General features: G+C 39.7%; 1 protein-coding gene across 2 annotated transcripts in view; it reads left to right on the top strand.

The window, feature by feature from the left end:
• The window catches only part of BEX3 (brain expressed X-linked 3), a 323,487-nt gene that overhangs the window by 38,228 nt on the left and 267,736 nt on the right, over window positions 1–17,523 (top strand). The window lies entirely within an intron of this gene.

The raw sequence follows: 17,523 nt of genomic DNA, 5'->3' as shown, positions 1-17,523 counted from the left end.
ACTGATAAACAAAAGTCCTTCATTTTCTAGCCCACTAGCACAAATTCTGTAATATTGTTTGCAAATATTCAATCCTACCTTTTCAAGCTTTTAACTTTTTTTCTTTTGGTAGTACAGACATTGCTTTAGCTTTCATGGTAAGGATACAGTCAACAAAACTCAAAGACAACCTACAGAATGGGAGAAGATATTTGCAAGTGACATATCAGATAAAGGGCTAGTTTCCAAGATCTATAAAGAACTTATTCAACTCAACACCAAAGAAACAAACAATCCAATCATGAAATGGGCAAAAGACATGAAGAGAAATCTCACAGACAAAGACATAGACATGGCCAACATGCATATGAGAAAATGCTCTGCATCACTTGCCATCAGGGAAATACAAATCAAAACCACAATGAGATACCACCTCACACCAGTGAGAATGGGGAAAATTAACAAGGCAGGAAACAACAAATGTTGGAGAGGATGCGGAGAAAAGGGAACCCTCATACACTGTTGGTGGGAATGTGAACTGGTGCAGCCACTCTGGAAAACTGTGTGGAGGTTCCTCAAACAGTTAAAAATATACCTGCCCTACGACCCAGGAATTGCACTGTTGGGGATTTACCCCAAAGATACAAAAAAAAAAAAAAACGCCGGGACACCTGCACCCCGATGTTTCTAGCAGCAATGGCCACGATAGCCAAACTGTGGAAGGAGCCTCGGTGTCCAACGAAAGATGAATGGATAAAGAAGATGTGGTTTATGTATACAATGGAATATTCCTCAGCCATTAGAAATGACAAATACCCACCATTTGCTTCAACGTGGATGGAACTGGAGGGTATTATGCTGAGTGAAGTAAGTCAGTCGGAGAAGGACAAACATTATATGTTCTCATTCATTTGGGGAATATAAATAATAGTGAAAGGGAATATAAGGGAAGGGAGAAGAAATGTGTGGGAAATATCAGAAAGGGAGACAGAACGTAAAGACTGCTAACTCTGGGAAACGAACTAGGGGTGGTGGAAGGGGAGGAGGGCGGGGGGTGGGAGTGAATGGGTGACGGGCACTGGGGGTTATTCTGTATGTTAGTAAATTGAACACCAATAAAAAATAAATTAAAAACAAAAAAAAAACAAAAAAAAAGAATTGCTACCAGAGCTTTCTTTTCAGGACCATTTGAATGGTAAATGGCAGAAGCAATGAAACGCCGAGACACGTGCACCCCGATGTTTATAGCAGCAATGTCCACAATAGCCAAACTGTGGAAGGAGCCTCGGCGTCCAATGAAAGATGAATAGATAAAGAAGATGTGGTCTATGTATACAATGGAATATTCCTCAGCCATTAGAAACGACAAATACCCACCATTTGCTTCAATGTGGATGGAACTGGAGGGTATTATGCTGAGTGAAATAAGTCAATCGGAGAAGGACAAACATTATATGGCCTCATTCATTTGGGGAATATAAAAAATAGTGAAAGGGAATAAAGGGGAAAGGAGAAAAAAATGAGTGGGAAATATCAGAAAGGGAGACAGAACATGAAAGACTCCTAACTCTGGGAAAAGAACTAGGGTTGGTGGAAGGGGAGGTGGGCAGGAGTGGGGGTCACTGGGTGACAGGCACTGAGGTGGGCACTTGACGGGATGAGCACTGGGTGTTATTCTCTATGTTGGCAAATTGAACACCAATAAAAAATAAATTTATAAAAATAAAAAGAGAAGTCATCAAAATAAACCAAATGGAAATTATGAAGCTGAAAAATACAAAAGATGAAATTGATAAAGAAAACTCACTGAGGGTATTATGCTATATGTTGGCAAATTGAACTCCAATAAAATAAAAAAAAATAAGGAAAAAAATGAATGGTTAATGGTTCTCCACCCCTTCATTTTGAGTCTGGAGGTTTCCTTATGTATAAAATAAATCTCTTGTAGACAGAAATCAGATGGGTCTTGTTTTTTTATCCAGTCTGATACCCTGTGCCCTTTATTTTTTTTTATTATTATTTTTTTTTTACCCTGTGCCCTTTAATGTGATCATTTAGACCTTTCACTTTAAGAGGAACTATTGAAAGATGTGAATCTAGTGTCATCATATTACCTATTCATTCCCCATTTCTGTGGATTGCTTCTCTGGGCTCCGTCTTTCTTTTACCGGGTCCCCCTTAATATTTCTTGTAGAGCCACTTTGGTGGTCACATATTCCTTCAGTTTCTGCCTATCTTGGAAGCTCTTTATCTCTCCTTCTATTCTGAATGACAACCTTGCTGAATAAAGTATTCTTCATTGCACGTTCTTCTCATTTCGTACTCTGCATATATCATGGCAGCCGTATCTGGCCGCCAGGTCTCTGTGGAGAGGTCTCCTGTTAATCTGATATTTCTCCCCATATAAGTTAAGGATCTCTTGTCTCACACTGCTTTAAGAATTTTCTCTTTATCTTTGAAATTTGAAGTTTCACTGTTGAATGTCAAGGTGTTGAACAATTTTTATTGATTTGGGGTGGGGGGTCCTCTCTATCTCTTGGATCTGAATGCCTGTTTCCTTCCCTAGATTTGGGAAGTTCTCAGCTATGATTTGCTCAAATACACTTTGTGGTCCTCTCTCTCTCTCTCTCTCTCTCAGCCTCTTCTGGAATCCCAATTAGACGTATATTTTTCCTTCTCAAGCTATCATTTATTTCCCTAAGCCTTCCCTCATGGACTCTTAATTGTTTTTCTCATTTTCCTCAGCTTCCTTCCTTACCATCAACTCGTCTCCTATATAACTCACTCTCTCTTCCACCTCATTAACCTTAGCACTTAGAACATCTACTTTGGATTGCATGTCATTTATTCTACTTTGAATTTTGGCCCAATTACATCTCAATTATACAGTAATGAGGTCTTTAGAGTCCTTTATGCACTTTTCCAGAGCCACCAGTAGCTTTATAATTGTACTTCTCAATTCTCAATTGAATTTATGACATCGTATTGAAATCCAAATTCTGTAACTCTGTGGCAGAGCACTGTTTCCAGTGCTTTCTTCCTTGAATTCTTCCTTGTAGTCACTTTGTCTAGTGCAGCGTGGCTGTATGAATAGCTTGAGTCAAAAGTAAAGTCCTAAGTAAAGTATACCCTAGATGATTCTGACAAGGTCAGAGAACAGAAAATAAAAGAAAAAGAACAGAACAAAATAAAACAAAAGGACCACTAAAGTAAAAAACAAATTCTAAAACAAAGTAGAAAAACTAAAAAGCCAAAAACAGAGAAGTAGAAACAGAAAAAGCAAAAAAAAAAAAAAAAAAAAAAAAGAAAGAAAAAGAAAATATTGAACTGGAAAAAGAAAAAAAGGGGGGGGGTAGTTGGCAGTGAGGAAGTGGTAGTTGAGAGAGAATGTCATCTACCTGAGGGTTCTTAGAGAGTGATCCTCTTGGTTCAGCATGTATTTTGTTCTCTATGTTAGAAGATGCTCAATCCCAAATTTATATAAACCACCAATACTTATATAAAAGCCCAACACTGACCACCAAAACATAAACAAGATAAAAGAGGGGGGAAGAATGGGAAGGAAGAGAGAATATAATCTCACAGAATGAACCAACATGGTATTCCACTTTGTTCTGGGTGTATGTTGGGCATGTTTTAGAAGGTACTAATTTCCACCATTGTAAAGCAAAACGAGGCAAAAAAAAAAAAAAAAACATATCTCCTATGTCTACCAAAATTAAATTGAATTCATTTAAGGGATTCCAGAAGTAAAAAAAAATACATGTAAGACATGTAATTGTCGAAATATGAAACACAAAAAGGAAAAAAAACTTAAAAATGAAGAGCTGGTAAAATATTGTAGTTAAGGCAGCAAATGAGAAAAAAATATTGGAAATTTTTAGTTTGATATAAAAATTAGTTGTAATGGAAAAAGAAAAATTAAAGGACCCTCTAGTCCTATATACTATTTTCCCTCAGTCCTGGAGCTTCCCAGTGCTTCTTGCTCAATAAACTTGCTCTTCCCTTGTTCTTCCAGCAGTTCTCCTGGGGGATTGGTCTGTTGTGCTGATTCTCAGGTGTCTGTGCCTGGGCAGAGATGTCCTGCCCTTTGCCAGGTGCTGGGCTCAGTATGAGCTGTTTATCCTGTGAGGCCTTTGTTCCCTAGAGGCCCCGCCTCTCCCAGGTACAAGGTGAAAGGAGGCAAAACAACAATGGCAGCAGCCAGATTTCCAGCTCTGGAGTTGAGCTCCCCGTGAGTAATGAACCGCAGTCTCCCAGTCCGCACCTGCTTAGATGCTCCCGGGGGCAGGCACAGGTACACTGATCTGCACAGCCTGCGGGGTGCCCAGTGGCAGGAGAATTCTTGCTTTCCTGTGCCCTCCTCCCCCACTTGCACCTGTCCCAGGGGGGATGCAGGATCGCTGGCTTTGTCTGCTTGGGCGCCCTGGGATCCCGGGCCCTGTGCCACTGGACCTGCACTCCCGGGGACCACCTCTCCCAAAGGGAACAGGGTACAGCCCCCTCTGTCTAGAGCCAGCCCGCCTAACCAACTGGCTTATCCCAAATGCCTTGGAAGGCTGTGGCACGCACTCCAGCCCTTTACTGATATCCGACCGTGGTTTGGAGTGAGCTTTCCCCCAAGCGCCCCTCCTCTTATAGTGACTCCAACAATCTCGAGCCTTCATTGCCCCTTCTGTGTTTTGCCCGATTTCCCTGTTAAGCACTTTTCTGACAGGGAAAACTCCGGCATGGATTTTTAAAGTTCCCACCTCTCCAGGGCTGGGCTTTCTTGCCCAGGAGGCTTTTGCCACTCCGCTTTAGCCTGGCTACTCGTGGTTCCCCTCCCCCACTTTATTCTTTTTTCTTTTTGTTTTCTTTTTTGCCTTCCTACCTTGTTAGAAGCGAAAACTTTTCTCTCTGTAGCATTCCAGCTGTTCTCTTTAAATCTCAGGTTGAATTCATTCATAGGTGTTCAGGATGTTTTGAAAGTTATCTAGGTAAGTTTGGGGGGCCAGGTGAGTTGAGGACCCCTACTCTTCCACCATCTTGACCCTCTGCACATCTGTTTCAAGACAGTTTTAACTACTGGGGGTCCTTTGAAACTTCATATAAATTTTAGGATGATTTTTTTTTATTTCTGAAAAAAATGCCACTTTAAAAATTGACATATAATTATCATACAGTGTTATATTAGTTTAAGGTGTACAATGTAATGATTTAACAATTTTATACATTTCTCAGCGTTCATCAAGAAAAGTGTACTCTTAATCCCCATGACCTATTTCAGCCCCCCCCCCCCACCTCACCTCTGGCAACCATCTGTTTGGTCTCTGTAATTAAAGGTCTGGTTTTTTTATCTCTCCTTTTCTTTTTCTTTGTCTCTTTCTGTTCTACTTGTTAAATTCCACCTATGAGTGAAGTCATATGTTATTTGTCTTTCTCTGAATGAATTCCTTCACTAAGCACTATACCCTCTGGGTCCATCTGTGTTGTTGGAAATGGCAAGATCCCATTCCTTTTATGGCTGTATAATATTCCTCTGTGTGTGTGTGTGTATGTGTGTGTGTATGTGTAACTTTTTCTTTTTCCATTCATGCTCAATGGACACTTGGGTTGCTTCTGAATCTTGGCTATTGTAAATAATCCTGCAATAAATGTAGAGGTGCATATCTTTTCTAGTTCGTGTTTTTGTATTCTTTGGGCAAACACCCAGTAGTGGAAGTACTGCATCACATAGTAATTCTATTTTTAACTTTTTGAGACACGTGCATACTGTTTTCCACAGTGGCTGTACCAGTTTGCAACTCCACCAACAGCACGAGTGTTCCTTCTCCTCTCTGCATCCTGACCAACACCTGTTGTTTCTTGTGTTTTTATATTTTAGCCATTCTGACAGGAATAAGGTGGATATCTCATTCTTCTTTTCATTTGCATTTCCATTATGATTAGTGAGGCTGAGCATCTTTTCATGCACATAGATTGGAAGAATCAATGCTGTTGAAACGTCCATACTACCCAAAGCAATCTACAGGTTTAATGCAATTCCTACTCAAAACATCAACAGTTTTTTACAGAACTAGAATGGACAATCCTAAAATTTGTATGGAACCACAAAAGACCCCAAATAGCCAAAGCAATCTTGAAAAAGAACAAAGTTGGGGGTATCACAATCCCACATGTGAAAGTATACTACAAAGCTGCAGTAATCAAAACAGTATGGCCATGGGGTTTTTTTTTTTTTTTCTTTTTTTCATGGGGTTTTGATGAGGATTGCACTGAATCTGTAGATCACTTTGGGTAGTAAGGACATTTCAACAATTCATGTCTTCCAATCCATGAGCATGTTATGTCTTCTTTAATTTCTTTCAGCATGATTTAGTAGTTTTCACTGTACAAGTCTTTTGCCCACTTGGTTAAGTTTAATTCTAAGTATCTTATTCTTTTTGATGCTATATTAAATGGGACTTTTTTTTCTTAGTTTACTTGCTGGATTGTTCACTGCTGGTATATAGAAGCACAACTGAGTGTTGGGTTTGTATCAGGCAACTTACTGAATGTGTTTGGTAGTTGTGGAGTCTTTGCGGTTTTCTACCTGCAAGATAATGTCATCTCTGAACAGAGATAATTTCACTTCTTCCTTTCCAAATTAGATGTCTTTTTTATTTTCTTTCCTAATTGCTTGGGCTACGACTGCCAGTCCTCTGTTGAACAGAAGTAGAGTAGCAAAAGAGAGTATCCTTTCTTTGTTCCCAACTTTCAGTTTTTCACTGTTGAGAATAATGTTAGCCGTGGTCATTTCATATATGGTCTTTGTTATATTGAAATAACTTCCTTCTACTCATAATTTTAGTGTGGAGTGTTTTTGACATGAAAGAGCGTTGAATTTTGAAAATGTTTTTTTTCTGCACCAAGAAGATCATGACTTTGGCCCTCATTGTGTTAATATGGTGTATTACATTGATTGGTTTTCCTACTTTAAACTATCGTTGCCTTCCAAGAATAAATTCCACTTTGTCATAGAGTATAATCCTTTTAATGTGTTGTTGAATTGAGTTTGCTAATATTTTGTTGAGGATTATTCCATCAATATTCCTCAGCGATATTGGTCTCTAATTTTCTTTTCTCGTAGAATCTTTGTCTAGTGTTGGTATCAGGATAGCGCCAACCTCATGAAAATGAGTTTTGAAGTGTCCCTTCCTCTTCAATTTTTGGGAATAGTTTTAGAAGGACTGATGTAAGTTCTCCTTTATATGATCGGTAAAATTCTCTGGCAAAGCCATCTGATTTTGGGCTTTTCTTTTCTGGGAGCTTTTGGTTACTGCTGCAATCTCTTCACTAGTTCTAGATCTGCTCAGATTTTTTGTTTCTTCATGACTCAGTCAAGGTAGGTTGTATGTTTCTAGGTATTTATTCACCTCTTCCAGATTATCCCATTTGTTTATAGTTGTTCATAGTAGTCTCCTTTGGAACTTTTTTTTAAAAAAAATTCTGTTACATAACTTGTAATGTCTCCACAGCTGCATATATTCTTCTGATTGTGGTTAGCTGTACTAGCCTCCATCTGTGGTACTGCCAGTTTTCTGGTGAGGCTGAGTTCACTTTTCTTCTCAGTGGCCCCTAGGCAACCAATGTATGCTAGTATCCCATCAAAGCTCCAAGTCAGGTGAGATAGCAACCCGTCCCTTGGGCAGTTCCAAAAAAAAGTCTGAACATTAGAAGCATGTTCTACTCTTCTCTAACCTCCTAATGGAGAAGCCAGGAGGTGGGCTTTTCCTCTCACTTATGCCAGCCTATGCTGGCTTGAGGGAAAGACTGTCATCTTTGATTTAGCATATACCCTCCTCCCCCATTTAAATGTGACTATTCTTAACTTTGAGGTTTCCTGGGGTTAATGTGATTTACTAATGGGTTTCTGGAGTTCCCATTAAGGCTTCTTTGACCATGTATGTTTATTAAATCATTGTCTCTGTGGAGGATGGAGATCTGTGGATTCCTACTCTGCCATCTTGCTGGCATCCATCTCTTCTTATTGACTTTAGACAGATTTTCTATATTCTGGATACAAAGGTCTTTATCCCTATATGATTAGCAATTATTTTCTCTCATATTTTCTTTTCCTTATCTCAACATTACCATAGGAAGCACAGTGTTTAATTTTGAAGAGGTCCATTTTAGCAGTTTGTTCACTCACAGATGATGCTTTAGGTGTGTCATATCCAGAAAATCTTCACCTAACCCAAGGTCAAAAGGGTTTTCTTTTAAACGTTTCATAGTTTTAGGTTTCATACTTAGACCTATGAGCCCATTTTAATTAACTTTTGTATAAGGTGCAAGACATGAATCAATTTTTGATACAAGTAAATATCCACTTGTTCCAGCACCAGTTTTTGAAGACTATTTGTTGCACACCATTGACTTATCTGTGACCCTTTATCAAAAATCAGCTTTTCATGTATATGCAGGTTTATTTCTGGGTAATTTAATCTGATCCACCGATCCACTTCTTTCTCTTAATGCCAGTACCACATTCTCTTTATTACTTCATCACGATGACTCTCTAAACAAGATAGTGTCCTTCCTCGAACTTTGTTCCTCTTTTTCCAAGTTGTTTTTCTTAGTCTGGTTCTTTTGCATTTCCACAAGAATTCTAGAATCAGATTCTTCATTTCTTTAAGAATGTCTAGTAATATTTTGATTGGGATTGCATTGAATATTTGGGGAGAATTTTCACCCTAACAATACTGAGTGAATCTTCAGACCCAAGAAAACTGTATGTTTCTCCATTGATGTAGGTCATTTAAAATTTTCCTCAGGGGACACCTGGGTGGCTCAGTGCTTTAGCGCCTGCCTTTGGCCCAGGGCATGATCCTGGAGTCCTGGGATCGAGTCCCACATCGGGCTCTCTGCATGGAGTCTGCTTCTCTCTCTCTGCCTGTGTCTCTGCACGCCCCCCTCTCTGTGTGTGTCTCATGAATAAATAAATAAAAACTTTTAAATAAAATAAAATAAATTTTTTTCTCAGAAATGTTTTGAAATTTTCAGTGTACAGACCTTGCATATCTTTGGACAGATTTTCCCTAAGTATTTCATACCCTCCCACCCTTAATTATCTAAACTTGAGTACTGTTATGGTTCAATGCCTGCTTTTAGATTTGGTGCAGACTGAGCATGCATTTATGATTTTTTCATGAATCACTTATGCCTGTGATAATCGTTGAATGATGTTTTTCTAATTCTTCATTCCTTCTACGTTTATCATTTGGCATTTGACAGTGGGATAGAGTTTATGTTCTACTTTATTTAATTATGTATGTATGTATGAATGTCACATGACCCTCTGATTCCTAGTTCGCCCTAGAGATTACCATCTTTACTCTCACTATTTATTTTGATGCCATAATTGCCTCAAAATTGGTGCTGAAAAGCCCATTCAAGTTGGCCTTTGACAGTCCATTTGACACCTTCTTAGACTTCTGTGATCACTTGCTTTCTTCTCTGAGCCCCACCTGCAGAAAGGAAGTAGTGAAGCCCGCCTCATAGTAACAGTTGATGATTTTAAGGGAAAAGGCTGAAAATAACGACCTGCAGCATGTGGTGTCTAGTAGGCCCTCAGCCAATCTTAGTTCCACATTCCGATTTTCCCACCTTTATTCTGCCAATGCAATGTCTTCAAATCTAGTGTAATAGCATAACTACCAGAAAGACTACTTGGAAAGATAACAGCAAGCAGGAATAAGTTCACATTTTCATGATGTGCGAACTTCCATGTCACTGGAGTATGCAGGAAGGGATTTTTGGAATAGAGCTGGGGATGAGAACAAGCTTCATTGCACAGTTTCTGGTTATCTGAGTAAGATAAGAGAGGGCATGTTCACCACTCTCCCCCTGTGTTTCATGTGCTTTCCCAACCTCTTACTTTCCTTTCTATTTCATGTGCTTTCTTATCCTCATATGCAGGCTTTTGGTGTAACATCAGAGAGGAATGTGGATTCTGTGCCCCAGAAACAGGGAAAGATAAAGAAAACTCAAGTGTGGTGTTGAGTTTGCTAGACATGTTTCTGAAGCAAGAATGAAGAGATCAGGGTGTCATCATGGAAACATGTTAGGTAAGCCACTACCCTTCCACCAGTTTGTTTTAAAATGTTGGTTTTATTATTCTTCAGGTATGATGAGGCCAACAGATCAAGAGATGATTGTCAATGGAAATATAGCTTGTAATTCACCTTTCTTAAGAGGAAAGGTGGTGCCATACCACACAGAGACCACAGGGGGAGCACCGGGTTCCCTTAGGCAGACAGAGAAGAAGAAAGGAAGGACAAGAATTTTCACTGTGGTTTCTCTAAGAAGGAATAGCCAAGGCAGGGTAAGCATGAGATTAGCTGGTTTGAAGAATTTCAGTGTGCTCTGGGGTACAAGGTTTTTGTCCCTCGTTGTCTGGTACCTGGTCATGTGGTGATTAGGGCAGGAGGATATTGGTGATGAGTCTGAGAGCCCAGCAGACGAGGTAGAGGTGGGGGTGGGCGCTAGATGGTTGGTTTGCATATGGTCCAGTTGTTTATTATTTATAAGGATCAACTAGCCCTAGGAGGGACAGTCCTTAAAGTGGTAACAAGGCCTCAGGTGTCAAAGCATATAAATAAAAATTCGTGTTTAATATACTGCTTCATGTATACAGTAGGATAACAAGACCCAATCCTCCAGACCACCCAGGACTGTTGCGGAGTGTAACTGTTATCCCATCTGGGGAAAGCAATCTGTCTTCTTAGGTGGGAAAGAAATACCGGTGTGTTCTTGAGTAATTGTATGAATTGAGATAATCCAGGTATCACAGATTTCTGCATAGTATACATTGAATGAATGGTACACAAATGTACACTATTTAGGTCAGGATTTTTCCAATTGTGGTCCATGGACCTCTTCATCAGAATCGTCAGGGAGTGCTTACTAAACTCCTAAGATTCCAGGCCCACCCTAGCTCTGCTGAACCAACACCAGGGAGGTGGGATGGGAAGTGTTTGCCCTCTGAGTAGTGTCCTCAGTTGGTTCCAGTACTCACCCAAGTTTGAAAAGTGTTGCTGTTAGATTTGCAACAAAGACTTAAGATTTGAATCCTCTGATATCTAATTCTGTTGTCAATTATTCCTGCCACTCAACCTTAAATGCCTATCCACTCCAATGTGTCAAATAGGTAACAATTCCTTCATTTAAGTAATGTTTTTCCAGTGATTTACGTGTTGCTGGGGACACAGCACAGAGAATGTGACAGGCAGGATCCCCGGAGTTTTCACTCTAGCTTGGAGGAAGCTGAGAGTTAGTAGGCAGATTAATTTTGTATGAGGTATTGTGCTTTAAAGAAAATAAATACATAAGTATAGTAGAAAATGAAAATGACTGGAACAGAGATTGTTATAGATGGAGTTTTCAGTGAAGCTCTTTCTCAGAAAGTGATATGCGAGCTGAGTCCTGAACAACAAGAAGAAGCCAGGCATAGGCTGGCCCCCTTAACTGGAAGAGGAGTCCTTGCATGTAGCAGAAACTTCATGTCGTTTCAGATGGACCCTTCATGGACTACATGGGAGGAACCACTCTCCTGGGAATAAGGCAGACAGATGTGCAGTTCAGAAATCTACCACTTTGAATAACAAAGGGGTAATGAAGAAAGCAAAACCTCTAGTTCAGGCCCACGGGAAGAGCCAAGAGTGAAACCACACAATGGTTGCCTTGTCCTTCACTGTCTATTAAGAGAGACCCCATCAGGAAAAAGTAATGTTTGTTGGCTCTTAAAAAAAAAATGTTTGTTAGCTCTGTGCAAGACAACGAATGTTTGGGTTACAGGTTGCCTCGATTTCGCAAGGTTGCAACTTCTCCCGAATCAATTGTATCCTTTCCTGATTTGGTGTTGGGATTCCAAGAGTGAAGGTCAAGCTTGGACTAAACTTGCTTGGAATGGAGTCATACTTCACTATCCCACAGAGTGGGCACTAACACCCATCTTGCTCCCTGTGAACATTTCCAGTTATGCAAGTCCAGAGATCAAGAGAGGGGAGGTTGGAATGCAGAAAAGGAATGGACAACAGTGCCTGGCAGACAGCAAACACCCAATACACATTAACAAAATAATGAGATATAGATGCAGGAGTAAACAGGAACCAAAACTAAGTATCTGTCCTCTCAGACTTTTCATGACTTCTTCAAAGAGAGTTGGGACCAGAGCGTGCTATTTCACAATGTACCCTGAAGGAAATGTTTTCTGTTTCTAAAAGCTATGCCTTTTCTGTGGGAAAAAGATAACTCACAGAAAATGGAGATAGATGTCACCAAATGATCATAGGGGATGTGGGGGGAGTGTGAGAAATGCACTGATTCCGTTGTATAGGCCAAAGCTTTCTGTACTCCTCCACACAGAGGCACTTATCCTTCCTTCTATATATATGTCCATCTTGGGGTCTTTAAGACCTGGGGCTGGAGGTCCAGCCGTTAAGTGAACTGAAGAGAAAGCTGCATGAGTTAATGCGTACCATCACTGTGAAGAAGTTGGAGACGTAGAAACATGCCTACAGACACATGCACACTGACATGCACGTGCACACGCACACACGCAAACACTAGCAAATAAATTGTTCTAATCTGCTCCTTTGCCCATGAAACCTATACTGGGAAGATATTCCCAAAACAATGAATATGAAAGCATCATATTTATTATCAGTGCAAAATCATCTTATATTTCCGATCTTTTATTCAGTAAAGTTTTCATATTTTATTTTATTTTTTTTTTAGTTTTCATATTTTAAACACTACAGAAATTGACATTTATATTTTTTAAAATTTTATTTATTTATTCATGAGAGACACAAAGAGAGAGGCAGAGACATAGGCAGAAGGAGAAGCAGGCTCCCTGCGGGGAGCCTGATGTGGGACTTGATCACAGGACCCCGGCATCTCGACCTGAGCCAAAGGCAGATGCCCAACCATTGAACCACCCAGGGGACCCAGAAATTGAAATTTAAGATAAAAATATCCTCCAACTCTCACCAGCATGCACACATTGAATTGTTTGAATTATTTTCAAAGAAACCTTTTAATATGCTATTTTTTGAAAAAGTGTATGGACATAGATTTAAGTCAATAAATGTATTACCGCACTACCGTTTTGTGACTCAGTTTAGAGATTTCCCCCTTTTACATATCATTAACATTGTCAGATTACCAATTAACACCTTTCATTTTTTTATTGAGTATGAAAAAGTATATAAATGTTTATTTTGACACTGAAATTATTCTGTCCTCCCCTACTTTCCCACCTTCTGCTCACCATAATACAAAGATGTTAATTTATCTGTGCCTGTTTCCCAGAATTTTCCTCTGTGTATAACACACCTACTTATAATCACGCACATACTTGTACACTCATGTTGATATATGTTATGTTGCAGAATGCAATCATATTCTACATAACATTTAACAACCTCTGTTTCACTTATTATGATTCATTTTCATTTCATTTGTTTCTTGGGGCGTATTCCAAGTGTTTATTGGAGATTTATATTGCTTTGTATGTACATTCTCTCTTGATAGTATTGTCCCATCTCTACTGTCAAAGAGTATTTCATACATCAAGGATATAAGCACTGTATCTGAATATAAGTTGTAAATAATTTCTCACCACTTTTCACATGCCTTTTGATTTTTAATTTTTGCTACACAGATGGCACTCTACACTTCATAATGATTTTTAGCATTTAAAAAGTACTTTCGTCCATTGTTTTAAAAAGGACACCTGAATAATAATGCTTTGAGGTATATCAAATGTCAGCTTATAGGACAGAGTAGTAAAAAGCTTAGTCTGTGCAATTCCAGGTTTTGAGTTCTGGAGCAGTAATTTATAAGGTTGTTTCTTAGGTCATGTTACTTACTCCTTTAACTTTATTTCCACTGTCTGAGTAAAGGGGATAATTATTGCTCTTGAATGGAGCTATGAGGATTCATGAGATGAAACAGAGAAAAAACCCCCACCTGCATATGGTAGTTTTTTTTTTTCCACCTGTTAATAGCCTAGCTAGCATTCAGGTTCCCTTTCCAAAGGGCAACAGTTTGTGCTGCTTCACTGGGTCCAGTTCAACATCTCAGGAATCAGCCAGTCTGTGTATTCCCATGCCAAGGCCTATTGGTACATGGGGCAGGATTTTGTGCCCACCATCATCTTCATGCCCAATGGGGGCATGACACCACCCAGTTTCCATTTCAAGGAATTTCCCACTATGGGGACGTAAGGCCTGGAAATCCATCATCTAAACGGGAGGCTGCCAGTTGGCCTGTTTGACTGTGGAAAATTTACATAGCTCTGTGAGTCTGAGGTTTGTCATCTTTAAAATGAGGCTAAGGGCGCCTTCTTCACAGATATTTAGTAAGAAAAAAAAAGGAGAAACTCTCAAAGAATGTCTGGTACATAGTAGGGCTTTGATAAATGGTACTCCCAGCCCATCCTGCTCCTTCTGTCCCATAAGATAGAAGATTCTAAACGAGACCACATCTGGAAATATAGCAGCAAGAAGTAAACTTTGGTCCCATCTCATCATTTCCTTTCTCCCACGTGCTTTCCTGTCTCCATATTTTCCTTCTAACTTGACCAGAAGCAATTTCTTACTGTACTCCAGGAAGAAGAAATACCATGGAATAGGAACAAGTCAGTTAGACAGAGATGGGAGTCGTCAAACTTGAGTCTGAGTTGTCTGACTCATTAACTGACCACAGAACACTGGGTCAGTCCCTTCCCCTGTGCTGGCCTCCAGTCTAACACAGAAGAACACTCAATATATAAACGGCGGTGAGGGGTATCGAATGTGGGATCAGAAATGACCAGGGTTTGACCCTGGGAATCATTATTCACTGGTTGTATGATGCTAACCAAGAATTTTATCTGTTAATCTACTATGTGCTCTATCATTATTGGTGCCTTTTGTGATTGCTTATTTTTTATAATTCCTACCACCCATCCAAAGGGTGTGAGTAAATAGGGGTGAGGATTCCTTTGCTGGGAGTTCTTTCCCAAGAGTCTCCCAAGAATCTATGATTTTATAGCTGTTGGATAAAGTGGTAAATGTACAATGTAAAAGAACTCTAGAAAGCTCCTGAACAGACTCATTACTTAATTTAATTTAACATTATTTGGTATGTATTGACTTTGGCATTTCTGATCAAATTCAGTGCTCAAGACTTGGACCTCAGGCCCCTCACTAAGCGTTCATTAATAAATATAGTTAGAGCACCTCTTACACCCTGTCATTTAATTGGGACTTTTTTAAAAACAGCTTCAGAAGGGAAGGTATTAGTGCTTCTTTAAATGTTTGGTAGAATCCCCCTGGGAAGCCTCCTGGCCTTGGACTCTTGGTTGCTGGGAGATTTTTTATTATTGCTTCAATTTCTTTGCTGGTTATGGGTCTGTTCAGGCTTTCTCTTTCTTCCTGTCTCAGTTTTGGTAGTTTGTAAGTTTCCAGGAATGCATCCATTTCTTCCAGATTGCCTAATTTGTTGGCATATATTTACTCATAATATGTTTTGAATATTGTTTGTGTTTCTTTGGTACTGGTCATGATCTCTCCTCTTTCATTCATGATTTTATGAATTTGGGTCCTTTCTCTTTACTTTTTGATAAGTCTGGTTAGGGGTTTATCGGTTTTATTAATTCTTTCAAAGAACCAGCTTCTAGTTTCAGTGATCTTCTCTACTCTTCTTCATGTTTCTATTTCAATGATGTCTGCTCAAATCCTTATTAATTCTCCTTCTCCTGCTGGGTTTAGGCTTCATTTGCTGCTCTTTCTCAAAATCCTTTACATATAAGGTTAGCTTGCATATTTGAGAGTTTTCTTTCTTTCTTTCTTTCTTTCTTTCTTTCTTTCTTTCTTTCTTTCTTTTCTTCTTTCTTTTGTGAGAGGGGCTTCTTTTGCTGTGTACCTCCCTCTTAGGACCGCCTTTGCTGCATCTCAAGGGTTTCGAACAGTCGTGTTTTCATTTTCATTTTCTCTTTCTCAAAAGATTGTATTTATTTATTCATTAGAGAGAGAGAGAGAGAGAGAGAGAGGCAGAGACATAGGCAGAGGGAGAAGCAGGGTCCCTGTGGGGAGCCTGATGCGGGATTCGATCCCAGGACCCTGGGATCACAACCTGAGCCAAAGGCGGACGCTCAACCACTGAGCCACCCAAGTGTCTTCGTGTTTTCATTTTCATTTGCCTCCATGAATTTTTAAAATTCTTGTTTAATTTCCTGGTTGGCCCATTCATTCTTTCGTGGGATGCTCTTTGACCTCCAAGTGCTTGAGTTCCTTACAAATTTCCTCCTATGATTCAGTTCAAGTTTCAAAGCATTGTGATCTGAAAATATGCAGGGAATAATCCCAATCTTTTGGTATCGGTTGAGACCTGTTTTGTGACCCAGTATGTGGTCTATTCTGGAGAATGTACCATGTGCACTCGAGAAGAATGTGTATTCTCTTGCTTTAGGATGGAATGCTCTGAATATGTCTGTGAAGTCTATCTGATCCAGTGTGTCATTCAAAGCCCTTGTCTCTTGTTGATCTTCTGCTTGGGTGGTCTGTCCATTGATGTGAGTGGGTATTGAAGTCACCTACTACTATTGTATTATTATCAGTGTGTTTGCTTTTTTTAAAAGATATTATTTATTTATTCATAAGAGACACAGAGAGACAGCAGAGACATAGGCAGAGGGAGAAGCAGGCTCCCTGCGAGGAGCCCATTGCAGGACTCAATCCCAGGACCCTGGGATCACAACCTGAACCAAAGGCAGATGCTCAACCACTGAGCCACCCAGGTGCCTTAATTTGCTTTTTAATTGGCTGCTCCCATGTTAGGAGCATAAATATTTACAATTGTTAGATCTTCTTGGTGGAAAGACCATTTAAGTATATGATATAGTGTCCCTCCTCATCTCTTACTACATTCTTTGGTTTGAAATATAATTTGTCTGATATAAGGATTGCTACCCTAGCTTTCTTTTGACACCCATTAGCATGATAAATGGTTCTCCAACCCTTCACTTTCCATCTGGAGGTGACTTTGGATCTAAAATGAGACTTTTGCAGACCGCATATCAATGGATCTTGCTTTTTTATCCAATCTGTTACCCTGTGTCTTTTGATTGAAGCATTTGGCCCATTTACTTTTAGAGTAACTATTGGAAGATATGAATTTGTGCCATTGTATTGACTCTAAAGTCCCTGTTTGTGTAGATTGTCTCTGTTCCTTTCTGGTCTATGTTACTTTTAGGCTCTCTCTTTGCTTAAAGGATCCTCTTTAATATTTCTTGTGGGGCTGGTTTAGTGTTCCCAAATTCTTTTAGTTTCTGTGTGTCCTGGAGGCTCTTTATCTCTCCTTGCATTCTGAATGACAGCCTTGCAGGATAAAATATTCTTGGCTGCATATTTCTCTCATTTAGCACCCTGAATATATCATGCCAGCCCTTTCTGGCCTGCCAGGTCTCTATGGATAGGTAGGCTACCAGTCTAATGTTTCTACCCTTGTAGGTTACAAACCTCTTGTCCCGAGCTG

This window comes from Canis aureus, chromosome X (genome assembly GCF_053574225.1).
Source record: "Canis aureus isolate CA01 chromosome X, VMU_Caureus_v.1.0, whole genome shotgun sequence".
NCBI lineage: Eukaryota > Metazoa > Chordata > Mammalia > Carnivora > Canidae > Canis > Canis aureus.
Note: the sequence above shows the minus strand (reverse complement) of the source record. Positions and strands in the feature narration are given on the sequence as shown.